Raw genomic sequence first — 12,561 nt, forward strand, 5'->3', positions numbered from 1 at the left:
TTTTAACCCTAGCATAAAAATTGAGAAACAAAAGTATCAAGAATAACTATAACGTTAAAATAAATTGATAGATGTACAATATAAAAGGTGTAAATTGTGGCATCAATAACAAAGTGTGAGGAGAAGTAAAAAATGTATTTTTGTTGTAATCAAAGGTAAGTTATGAATTTAAAGTTATAAATTCATAACTTAAAGGTAAGTTATGAATTTAAATAGACTGTTATAAATATAAGGTGTTTCATGTACCCTCAGAGTAACCCCCAAAAAGTATCTAAGGAATATACACAAGAGGAAAAGAGAATGGAATTAAAGCATACCAGTGCAATAAAAGTCATAAAATTAATGTTTCTAGAATAGAAATATGACAACTCAATTTGAAACAACTTTTAAAAACTTAAGGAGAAATTTCTTGAGACAAAAGTAAGACAAATTAAAAAAAAAACTATAAAACCTTGATTGGGGAGAAATGCAATTTACATAATTATATAAAAATGTTTCAGAATACAAAATAAAAATATGTATTAGACCAATACAAAGAAAAATAAGGCTACAGTATAACATAAGTACCATTCAGAAAAAACAAAGCACAGTTTTGATGGAGTCTTATTTTATATTAATTGATTAAGGATACTTTTCACAATAAAGGTAAAATCATAAACTCCATGGCTCAAAAGTAATAATTAAAAAGTACAAAGCAAATTGTTGTTCAAATACAAGGAAAACTTAAAATGTAGCTAATAGCAATAGGAGGCATTTACAAAAACCAGAGTATTTAAAGATTATTAGGAAACATGCATTGACTTTCTGCCTTAGAAGTAGAATAAATACTTGTATTGTTAAATTAAATAGAAATTAGGAACTTGGTAAAACTGAAAAATTATCAACTTTTAGAAATCTTAGTTTTAATTTAACCGCAATATAAAATCTAGACGTCATTTAAATAAAGTCTATACATATCATCATTTAAAAAAATTAGCTACTGTACATAGCTCTAACCAGGAAAAAATAAGAAGAAGAAAGGAAATCTGGAAATTCAAATACTCAGAAGAATATTATAATTAGAAGAATCCATGATCTTATTTCTAATGTGTGCTTAAGACAACCAAGACCAGCTCATGAGTTTATTTTAAATCTTTAAGAAATTTGTTAGCCTATTAACATCATGTTGGTGGCATGAAATCAGATTTGTCAGAAGTACTTACACCACAGAAACTGGCAAATACTAGCCCGAGATGTAATTGTTAAACTTTTACCAGTGATTGCTAGGTATAAAGATACTAGCAAATACAAATGAATAGACTTAAGTATTTTTAATTTCCCAAAGTTTCAAAAAAATGAGCTCTATCTTAAATTCAAGGTCTTGGTGGACAGAAAAGCTAAAAAATTATCTAAGGAAACTGAATTAATAAAAAATAGAACCACAACTTAAGGAATTAATATAAAAAGAAGTAAAGACTTAAGTAATCTCAAAATGGGTTCTTCAGAATAATGAAAGAATACCACATCTTCACTAGTCAAATCAATACATAGAAAGAAAACACAATTTTTTTTCACAAATTTTATTATAAGTGGAAAAGAATATACAACTCTTGAATGGATGAAGATTGTCAAATTAATAAATTCAGTGAGGAACTTTCTCCTGACAACTTTAAAAAGTCAATGAAATGGCCATTTAAAAAAAAAATAAAATAAAGACTACTAAATTGCCAAATAGTAAATAGAAGGCATGATCACACTGAAAGCCAAGGAATACACTTGAGAATTTTCCAAATAATTTTCTTCATAGACTTAGATTTCCTTTATTTAATACTTGAGAAATTATATGGTATCTTCAAAAGGTAAAAAAAGCTAAAAGGATAGATCTTAGGTTATGCATTTTTAACAACCATGCAATTAATGATAATAAAGGTGGCAAAGGAACCTTTGGAAGATGGTGGATATGCTTATGGCCTTGATGGTGGAGAAGGCTTCACAGATACGCTCTTATTCCCAAACTTATCAAGTTTATGTCCATTAAATATGTACAGCTTTTACAAATCAATCACTTCTCAATAAAATGGTTAACAACAAAGCCTAAAGTGAATCCATGTAGCTCTAAAAACTAACTAAATGAAATACAGTTGAGAGCTTTATTTTTATTTTTTAAAAATATTTTATTTATTTATTTATTCATAAAAGACACAGAGAGAGAGGCAGAGGGAGAAGCAGGCTCCTTACAGGGAGCTAGATGCAGGACTTGTTCCCCAGAATGTTCAACTGCTGAGCCACCCAGGTGTCTCACAGTTGACATTTTAAAAAGATGTTTAGGGACTCCTTATTCTAATTCATTTCTTTACAATTTTTTCTTTATTCATTTTTTTAATTTCAGAAACATAAATAAATACTTAAAGAAAAATTTTTTTTTTCCTTTTTCAAATATTCATTTAAATTCTAGTTAGTTTACATTTAGTGTACTATTGGTTTTAGTAGTATAATTTGGTGATTCCTCAACTCACACCCAGTGCTCATCACAAGTGCCCTCCTTAAAGCCCATCACCCATTTAGCTCATTTGCCACCTACATCCCTCCATCAACCCTCAGTCTATTCCCTATTGTTAAGTCTCTTAAGGTTTATTTCCCTCTCACTCTTTTTTTCCCTTCCCATATGTTTATTTGTTTTGTTTCTTAAATGCCACAAAAGAGTGAATTCATATGCTATTTGTCGTTCCCTGATTGACTTACATCATTTAGCATAATACCCTCTAGCTCCATCCACATCATTGCAAATAGCAGGATTTCATTCTTTTTAATGGCTTAAAAGTATTCTATTGTATATAGACCACTTCTTTATTAATTCATCAGTCAATGAACACTTGCGTTCTTTCCATCTCTTGTCCAAAGTTGATAATGCTGCTTTAAATGTCGGGGTGCCTATATCCCATCTATATTTTTGTATCCTTTGGTTGAGTACCTAGTAGTACAATTACAAAGTCTAAGGTAGTTCTAACTTTTTAAGGAACCTCCATGCTATTTCCAGAGTGGCTGCACCAGTTTGCATTCCCACCAAGAGTGTAAGAGGACTACCCTTTCTCTGCAGCCTTGCCAACATCTGTTGCTTCCTGTGTTGTTAATTTTAGCCATTCTGACAGGTGTGAAGTGGTATTTCATCATGGTTTTGAATTGTATTTCCCTGATAATGAATGATGTTGAGCATCTTTTCATCTGTTTGTAAGCCACCTGGATGTCTTCTTTGGAAAAGTGTCTATTCATCTCTTTTGCCCATTTCTTAAGTGGATTATTTGTTTTTTGAGTGTTTAGTTTCATAAGCTCTTTATAGATTTTGCATGCTAACCTTATCAGGGTTATGTCATTTGAGACTATCTTCTCCCATTCCATTGGTTACCTTTTAGTTTTGTCAACTGTTTACTTCATTGTACAGAAGCTTTTTATCTTAAGTCCCAGTAGTTCATTCTTGCTTTTGTAACCTTTGCTTCTGGCAACAGTGATGTGTCTAGTAAGAAGCTGCCACAGTTGAAGTCAAGAGGTTGTTGCCTATGTTCTCCTGTAGGATTTTGATGGCTTCCTGTCTCACATTTAGGATTTTCATCCATTCTGAATTTATTTTTGTGTACAGTATAAGAAAGTGGTCCAGTTTCATTCTTATGTACATTTCTATCCAATTTCTCCAACACCATTTGTTGAAGAGACTGACTTTTTTCCACTGGATGTTCTTTCCTCCTTTATTGGAGATTAGTTGACTTTGGAGTTGTTTTTTCTTTATTTTGTCCTTTCCTCTTCTTTTATGTTTCCCCAAATTATTTGGTTTCAGTGGACCCTGTTCCTAGAAAAATCATCATCAGTGTTAGAAGAGCCCAAAAGATCAGTCTCTTCTAGGAAAACTGAAAATCAAGGCAAAGTTTCCATCATTCAGAGACCCTAGTAAAACTGGGTAAGAACTTACTTAATTATTACTTAATAAATATACATTCCTTGGAAAATGAAATAAATATGAGATATATATGAGCACAGACATTAAAAGACAACTTAGTAGTGAAAATAATCTAGTTTAACTGCATGATTTTTGTAAATAAGATTAAAGTGCTCTAGGAAAAGTGCTCTTGCTTACTAGTAGATTCTTTATAAAACCTGTGTTAGAGGGACACCTGGATGGCTCAGCGGTTGAGTGTTTGCCTTTGGCTCAGGGAGTGATCCCGGTTTGGGGATCGAGTCCGAGATCGGGCCCTGCGAGGAGCCTGCTTCTTGCTCTGCCTGTGTCTCTGCCTCTCTCCGTGTGTGTCTCTCATGAATAAGTAAATAAAATCTTAAAAAAAAAAAAACCCTGAATTAGAGACCAACCTAACTTCAAGTCCATAATACAGTGCTGTGTCTTTTCATCTGTACTTGCTTACTAAGGCATTCTATTCCAGTAAAAAAGTAATGAAACGTTCTGGAAATTTCCTGTGTCATTATTTTTATTACACCTCCAGTCACAAGGTAGACACTGTATTCAGACCAATTTTCAAGGATTGAAATTAATATTTAAATGTATGTCTCTATAAATGGGATTATATCCCTTTCACAGTGAGACCAGCCAACTACAGATTTTACTGGGATAAATTTTTGGGAAAATCTGTAGTTGTTGATCTATGGGCCACAATATGTAAGGCTGTTTGTTTTAATGAGGGAGGAGTGATCTACATGTACGGTTGGTTGCTTCACAGGGAGCTGAACCAATACATCTTTCTTGAAGGAAAATGAGGAAAAAATAATCTATCAAAACTACTTGACAGTCACCTGATCAATGTGCCACATTTGTTTAATGAAGACATTGTAGGTAGTCCATTCATAACTATCCGTTTTACACACACCACACACACACACACACACACACACATACACACACAAACAATTTTCCAACTTTGCCTTTGACTATGGTAGGAGCTGGGACAATTAATGTGAAGCTTAGAAGAGCCTACTGCTGAGCAGAGCTAATCAGGGAAGTGTTTTCTGAAGACACAGAATTCTGAGCTTGCCATGTCTGATTAAGGTTAATGGTAATCATGCGTATCAGTGTTGTATTATTTGTTCTTCTGGAAGTCCTGATATTATTTGTATAAATAGCACTATCTAAAGGTTATAATCCACAGTTTGCATTTAAATTGAGGTGCATTTTTAACAATTAAAAAAGTAAGCTTGGAAATATGTACCTCAAGGAAAAGCTTTTTATTCACATTTTCCTTCAAACAAGACTTTGTGGCAAAATTGCATCCATTTTGAAAAATGACATGTTTTTATTTCCTATTTTCTTGGGTTGCATGGCAAGGTAACAGGCAAAGAGAGAGATGAAGGAGGAAGAATTTTCTTTAAACATCTTGTGATAGGTGTCATAGTGTTTTCAAGATGATTCATTTATTCTTTATAATGACTGTATAACATAACCATTGTTCCTTCAACTTACAGAATGGAAATTAAGTCTTACAGAGCTTAATTATTTGACCACATTCACACAACTCTGAAGTGCTAGAGCCAAAGGGAAAATGAATCTTTGTATACTCCACACATCCCAGTGTTTAGACCCTAGATCAGACTCTACTTATATCGGGACAGTAGGCTGGGGTTTATCTTACCAGTTGTCTGGTATCGGACAAATCACCAACCTTCTCTGAGCTTTGGTTTAAGGTAGTGATACTAAATAATCCATTTTCTTATCTGTATGCCATTGAATCAATTCAAAGAAATCTGTACCTTAGTTTTCTCTTCTGTAAAATGGGAATAATTATAGATTTTACCTCATAGGCCTGTTATGAGGATTGGATGTATCGGCATATGTAAAACAGTTAAAGGATTCCTAATATGCTGCAAGTCAGTGTTGGTGCCATGGTTAATTGTTAAAGTAAAAAGTAATTTGTGTCGCATGCAGAGCACAGCAAAAATTGGATCAGCTTTGATAATTAGGAATAAATAGTAACGGTGTAACCGTCATGGCGGCAGTAACAGTTGAGTACCGCATTACAATTATTAACACTGAGTAGGCCTGGTAAATCAAGGGGTCCAATCTAATAAGTATATTACGGAAATATATTTTCTGGGAGCAAAATTTGAGTAGTGAATAACTTTTCCACTATATAGATAACTAATTCAGAATTTCTGGATATGAACTGATTGTTTAATAATTTCATCCATTAAACTTGAGAATATGACTGTATGACTGTGCCTTAGTTTCATTTTCTTTCCAATTATTTTTTTCTCACTTTGCCATCAGGCTGATCTTTCATATATGTAAATTTCATCATACTTTTCATGTATTTCTGTGTCTTCCAATAGAGTCTCTGCTGATACTTTGAGACTATTTGTTTTTGTCCTTCCTAAAACCCGCCTTTTCCTCCCTGTGTTTCTGAGAACTAACCAATAAATCCGACAGATTTTTTTTCTGTTTTTTAAAGATTTTGTTTATTTATTTTGAGGGACACAGAGAGAGAGGCGAGAGGCACACAGGCAGAGGGAGATACAGGCTCCCTGCAGAAAGCCCAATATAGGACTCGATCCCAAGACCCCAGGATCACACCCTGAGCCCAAGACAGCCCCGCTCAATCACTGAGCCACCCAGACATCCCAATCAGATAGACTTTCTTTAAAAAAACACAAAAACTTAAATGACATATCACGTGTAAAATATGGGTGTGTAAGGCATGTCTGCTGCATTCTGTTCTTAAATTTTATTAGGCAAAGACACGAATGTATGTGAATTCTCATCCTGATTTAATAACAATTGCAACTGTACACACCATGCTTCTTTTGAGTTTCTGCACAATTCCTCTGAGTCTTAAAAATCTAGAGAGTAGTTTCCACATTTCGATTTGATTTCCTAATTCACTTTCTACTAGGGTAACTGTACAGATAGATAGCTGTGTCAGATTTGGTTTTCCATTTGTTTGCGGAGATGTTTTATAACAGTGCGTAGGTAAAGAAATAAGATGGCTAAAATAAACATTAACATTCTGGCAAACATTCTGATACCAATTGACCTCAATACTCGCAGATAACTGTAGCTCATCCTGTACCAAGCATAGCTGTTGCAAATGATTTCCACCCTCCTTAAGCTCCACTCTGCCATTGCATTGTGGTAAGTGGCTTTGTTTTTTATTTCTCCAGAATTAATATCATTGGAAATAAAATGCCAAACAAACGTCTGCTTTTTCGTCATTCTCTTGAACCCACCCGCCTCACATGCTCTTATTCTCTCCTACATTCAAGTAATCATTCTGTTTGGAAACTCAATTAACTCAATTCTTACCTAACACAAGGGTAGATCAGTACATGTTCCAGATGACTCCAAAAAAATGCCAAAATTATATCTTCATTTTCTCCCTCTTGTAACTTTCAAATAAAACACATTCCCAAATCTCCATCAGACTACAACCAAATGCACCTTTCAGGTTTCTTCTGCCTTCTATTTATGACTTTAATTTTCACCTTCCTTTCACCATCATGTTTTGCTTTTGAATCAATTATTTACTTGTTTCTAATTTTAATCACACTTAGCAAGTTGACTCTTACTTCTACCTTACTCCTGATGATGCTATTTTACATGTAATAGAACTATCATTTTTTTTATTTTTTTTATTTTTTTTATTTATTTATGATAGTCACAGAGAGAGAGAGAGAGAGAGAGACAGAGACATAGGCAGAGGGAGAAGCAGGCTCCATGCACCGGGAGCCCGACGTGGGATTCGATCCTGGGTCTCCAGGATCGCGCCCTGGGCCAAAGGCAGGCACTAAACTGCTGCGCCACCCAGGGATCCCTAGAACTACCATTTTTATGCAACTATGAGACCATTGTTCAAACCTCTCCCCTAGAAAGCCATTTCCTCCCTCAGCTTCTCACTGCGTTAGGCAAGCTCCCTCCCTTCCTTATTCTAAAGGAAAACTGTCTACAGCAGTGATGGCAAAGAAACAGCCACCTCAGAGAAAAGGTTGCATACTGCAAGTACATAATTCAGTCAAGTGTACAGACCTTTCTCGGAGGAGAGATTGTAAAAATCATTCAATGTTATTTAACTTGAGGGAAAAAAATGTTGCTTTTATGGGGTTTAGAGCATGTGTAATGATTTTATGACTTTGTTTAAATATACAAAAAGGGCTCCTGGGTGGCTCAGTCAGTTAAGCATCCAACTCTTGATTTAGGCTCAGGTCATGAACTCAGGGCATGAGAAGGAGCCCAACCTCAGGCTCCCCGCTTAACGGGGAGTCTGCTTCTCACCCTCTCCCTCTCCCTTGCTCTTGGCCTCCACCACTCTCTCTCTCTCTCTCTCTCTCTCTCTCTCTCTACCCCCATGTTCAAATAAATAAAATAAATATTTAAAAACTAATATCCCCCAAATTTACATTTACTCTAAGTATATGCATCAGGAATATAAAAGATTGAGAACATGTATTTGTCTTCTCTCTTTCCCAAATATCATGGCAAATGTAGTAGTTGAATTTTAACCCAAAAGGAAGCAAAAAGGCAATAGCAGGCAAAATTGTTCACCACATTTTTAAAGAAAAGCAGGCCATTGATGCACAAACTAAGTGGATTCCTGGGGGATTCAGACAAGAATGAAGTTAATTATCCCTGCAGAGCCATGGAGTGTCTCAACATTTTGAAATCCACTACAAGGGAAGGTGAGGTGAAGAACAGAGTTCAAAACCAGGGAGTGGATGGAGAGAATGCATAAGCAACATATATTGCTGAAAAATAAATTCTGTGAACTAGATGATATTAACATTCCCATTTATAGATAAGAAAATTGCAGATAAATTGAATAACTTGCCCAGGATTAAATATCAAAAAAGTGGTAAAACTGGGTTTCAGATGGGAATAGCTTGGCTCCAGGCACCATGCTCGGTGCGGCATATGGTGCACACACACATACAACTTACTTACCTACGCAAACTATTACAGTATATGGCTTAACATATAGAAGAAGAGAGAAATGTATAGATATCTCTCAAATATAAAAACTTATCTAAACAATTGTAAATTTGATCTTGAAGAATAAACTCACCAAATGAAATTTTGAATAAAAATAAAGGGATGTCTTACTCTTTCAGATATCAAGACATATCATAAAATTACAATAATCATTGGATGTGATAAGCATATCTGATTTAATACATAGGAACAGAATAAAAAGACCAAAATGGAATACATAAACACCTTATCCCTAGGTTCTGCACTGTTTGTATCACCGATTACTGGAGGATGAAATTACAGTAAGATTTTCATAAAAATCTTATCAAAGAATTTAAATACGCTCTGGTCTGAGGTCTGTCTGTGAAACATAATCCACAAAAAGTGGGTAAAGACCATACGTTGGAGGATGAAGATGTCATTCAGATTGTGAAGAAGTGAAACCTTCCCTTCTGCCCATCTGCTGGGCCAACCATAGCAGCTTTTCCCGTGACCAAACACCCAATCCCAAACCCCTTCCGGCTTTGGCAGCCAGCGGATCAGGAGGAGGGAGATGGAGGCCCTCAAACTGGAACTTTACTTGTCTTACCTTGGTGTCCCCTTATAAATTCAACTGCATAAAGGACCTGGTAGGCCAGCCAGCTATGTGCAAAAAAAAAGGATCTTGCAATCATTCCACAAATGGAAACTGCCTTATGTATGCAGCAGTCCTTAATGAGATAGCATTTCTGACAGCATAACGGTTGCATCAGAGAAACAATAAAAACTTAAGAACCACTGATAATGTGTATTAAATTAGCATTTCAAAGGAGTAAAGACAGATAATCTAATAAATGGTGCTGATATTTAATTATCAAGAAAATCCATAGTTAAATTTAAGAATTAGAACATAAAAACTACCAAAACTAAAAGATGAAAATAAAATTTTATCTAAATTTGGAGTGACAAATAGCTTTCTTGAAATGAGAAAAAAAGAAGTATAAAGGAATAGTAAGAAACATACATAAATAGATGAGACATAAAATGATGTTATAATTTGTTTTTCTCAAAGTGGATACATTTTATTGTCAAAAGTATATGATTCAGAAAATATAAGAAAAATAAGATCCATTAAATCACTGTTGTCTTCCACATATAACTTTCAAAACTTTTCTACACCTCTGCATAATTAATTGCATATAAAAAAGATTTTGAAACCAGTTTTTTCTAAAGCATATGCTTTATTTTTATTATGTCTACATATCCTTCTTCATGGGTATTAAGACTGGAAATCATACACACACACATACACTCACATTTTGTATGTGTGTCCAAATTTTTCCCCATTTAAAAGCAGCACTGTCGGAACTTCAGTTGGGAACATAAATGGGTGAGTCAGCATTTTTTTTTTTTTAGATCTTTAATTTTTTGGAGAGAGAGAAAAAAAGATATTGAGAAGGAGAGGGACAGGGACAAGCAGACTTCCTGCTGACTGCAGAGCCTGATGTAGGGCTCTATCTCAGGATGCTGAGATCATGACCTGAGACAAAAACTCAAAGTCTGACACTTAAATGGCTAAGCCCCCTAGGCCTTCTTGAGTCAGTATTTATTATTTTAGGCCTAGAAATCATTCAAAAGCAAAATGTAGAATGGAAACCTGGGAATTACCATTCTTAGTGAAACTAGGTGACAGATAGGATCCACAGATTTCAAAATGCATACACATAAGACCAGCTAAAAGTAACTAGATTGGGGGAATCCTCTTGGAAATAAGTAGGAACAAGAAATATAGAGAGTGGTGAGAGGATCAAAATGAGAGCAGATCTGAGTGCCAGTATTTCTCTATGTCTGCAGTGGTTGGGGGTGCAAAGGTGTTTCCTTCAGAGAACATTGGAATGGGAACTGTGGTGAGTGTCAAGTCTTTCTGTACCTTGACTGATGGGAGTAAAGAAAGAGAGGGGAAAAGGTGCTTGGTGGTTGGATGTGAATATCAGCTCTTCTGAAAGATCCACCTGTCCATTATCCTTCCCTCTTCCACTTCAATTTATATAAAAAGCAAATGGAGGAAATTCAATTTCCTTCACAATCAGCAACAAAGTAAGAGTTTGCACACCATCAGTGTAAAGACAATCTAGGAAAAATAATGATGGAACTATTTTTTTAAAAAAAGTAATGGCAATAGACTTTTCACGAGAAAGGTGTGCCATATAGAAGACATAATTCTTGCCAAATAAATATTTTGCCGGGAACATACAGAAATCTCATGCCACAATTGCCTTTAAGAAGAAAAGTTCAAAAAGCAAGATCTCAGGACAGAGATGACAAGAGAATTAGAGGAGATGAAACATAAGCTAGTACAACTTAGGAAAGAATAGAAATGAAACCATCCCAGAAATGAGGGGGGAAAAAAAATCACGAGTACAAGGAGAAATACACGCTGTGGAAAATATAGCCTGAAACATATGGTATGGAAATGAAAAAAATGTGCAAAATGATAGAGAACAGAGTTGGAAAATATTAGGGAACTGGAGAACAGGGATAAGGGAACTGATGAATCCTCTGCCGTAAGGAGAAAACTGCAAGAGAGGAGGACTAATATTTAAAGGTATATTAAAAGAAGGCTTAGAGCGATGAACTTGGAGAGTTCACCATGTGCTGGGCAAAACAGATTCAGAACAATCTGTGCTGGACACGTCCTAATAAACATACAGACTTTCAGATATAAAGAAATAATAACTTGGGCAGCTAGAAGAAAAGATTGTGGTGATCTCATTTTCTTTTATATCAAATGCTGAAAGACAGGGGTGGAACATCTTCAAGATGCTGGTGGAATTAAAGCTGCCCAAATTGTTTTATACACAGCCAAAACGTTTTCTTAGTATAAAGGCTATATGCTTTTTTGAACATACGAGAGCTCAGTGATTATCTTTACTGTGAGCCTACCTTAAAGCAATTACGAGAGCATAAACTTTAGCTAACAAAGAAGCGCCTGGGAAAAAATATAACAAAAGGACATAAAAGGACTCTTCACTATTTAATCATATGTGTCATAGGTGTGTTCTCATTAAAAATTAAGGTACAGTGATTTTATTCATGTTACATGTATTTATATTATAGCAACACTGCGAAATTTAAGTTTTTTTTAATATTAAAATGTGTTGATAAAAGTAGTACATTTAAAAGGGATAATAATATATTTAGTGTGTTGAACAAATGGTTTGGATGAAATATTAATGTCTCTAGTCAATTTTAGATAAAATGTATGAAACATTCAGACTGATAAATGTGATAAAATTTATGGGTTTGAAAGCCTTGGAAGCAACTTCTTTATGACCTGAATCAATATTCTATTTTTACTGGATCCTCAAGAAAAGTAATTCATCAAGGCCAAAAAAACAGGGCAGAGATGAAACCTCACCCATTTTTGTTTTAATATTACAGAGGCTCAAAGCTTTTTTCTCCCTCATTAAGAATACTCCCCAAAAAGAATGCTTTAAAATATTTATTGATGTTCCTATATTATCCCGTCCCACCAAAGGAAGTTGTCAGATTTTAGGGAAAAGGGTGGATGTAGTCTTTTTAGTGTTTTCTGATGGGAATAAGCTCATTCAGTCCTGGGAGAACCCATAACAGTGGAGTCACCTCTTTAA

Source organism: Nyctereutes procyonoides, unplaced genomic scaffold (genome assembly GCF_905146905.1).
Source record: "Nyctereutes procyonoides isolate TBG_1078 unplaced genomic scaffold, NYPRO_anot_genome, whole genome shotgun sequence".
Lineage (NCBI taxonomy): Eukaryota > Metazoa > Chordata > Mammalia > Carnivora > Canidae > Nyctereutes > Nyctereutes procyonoides.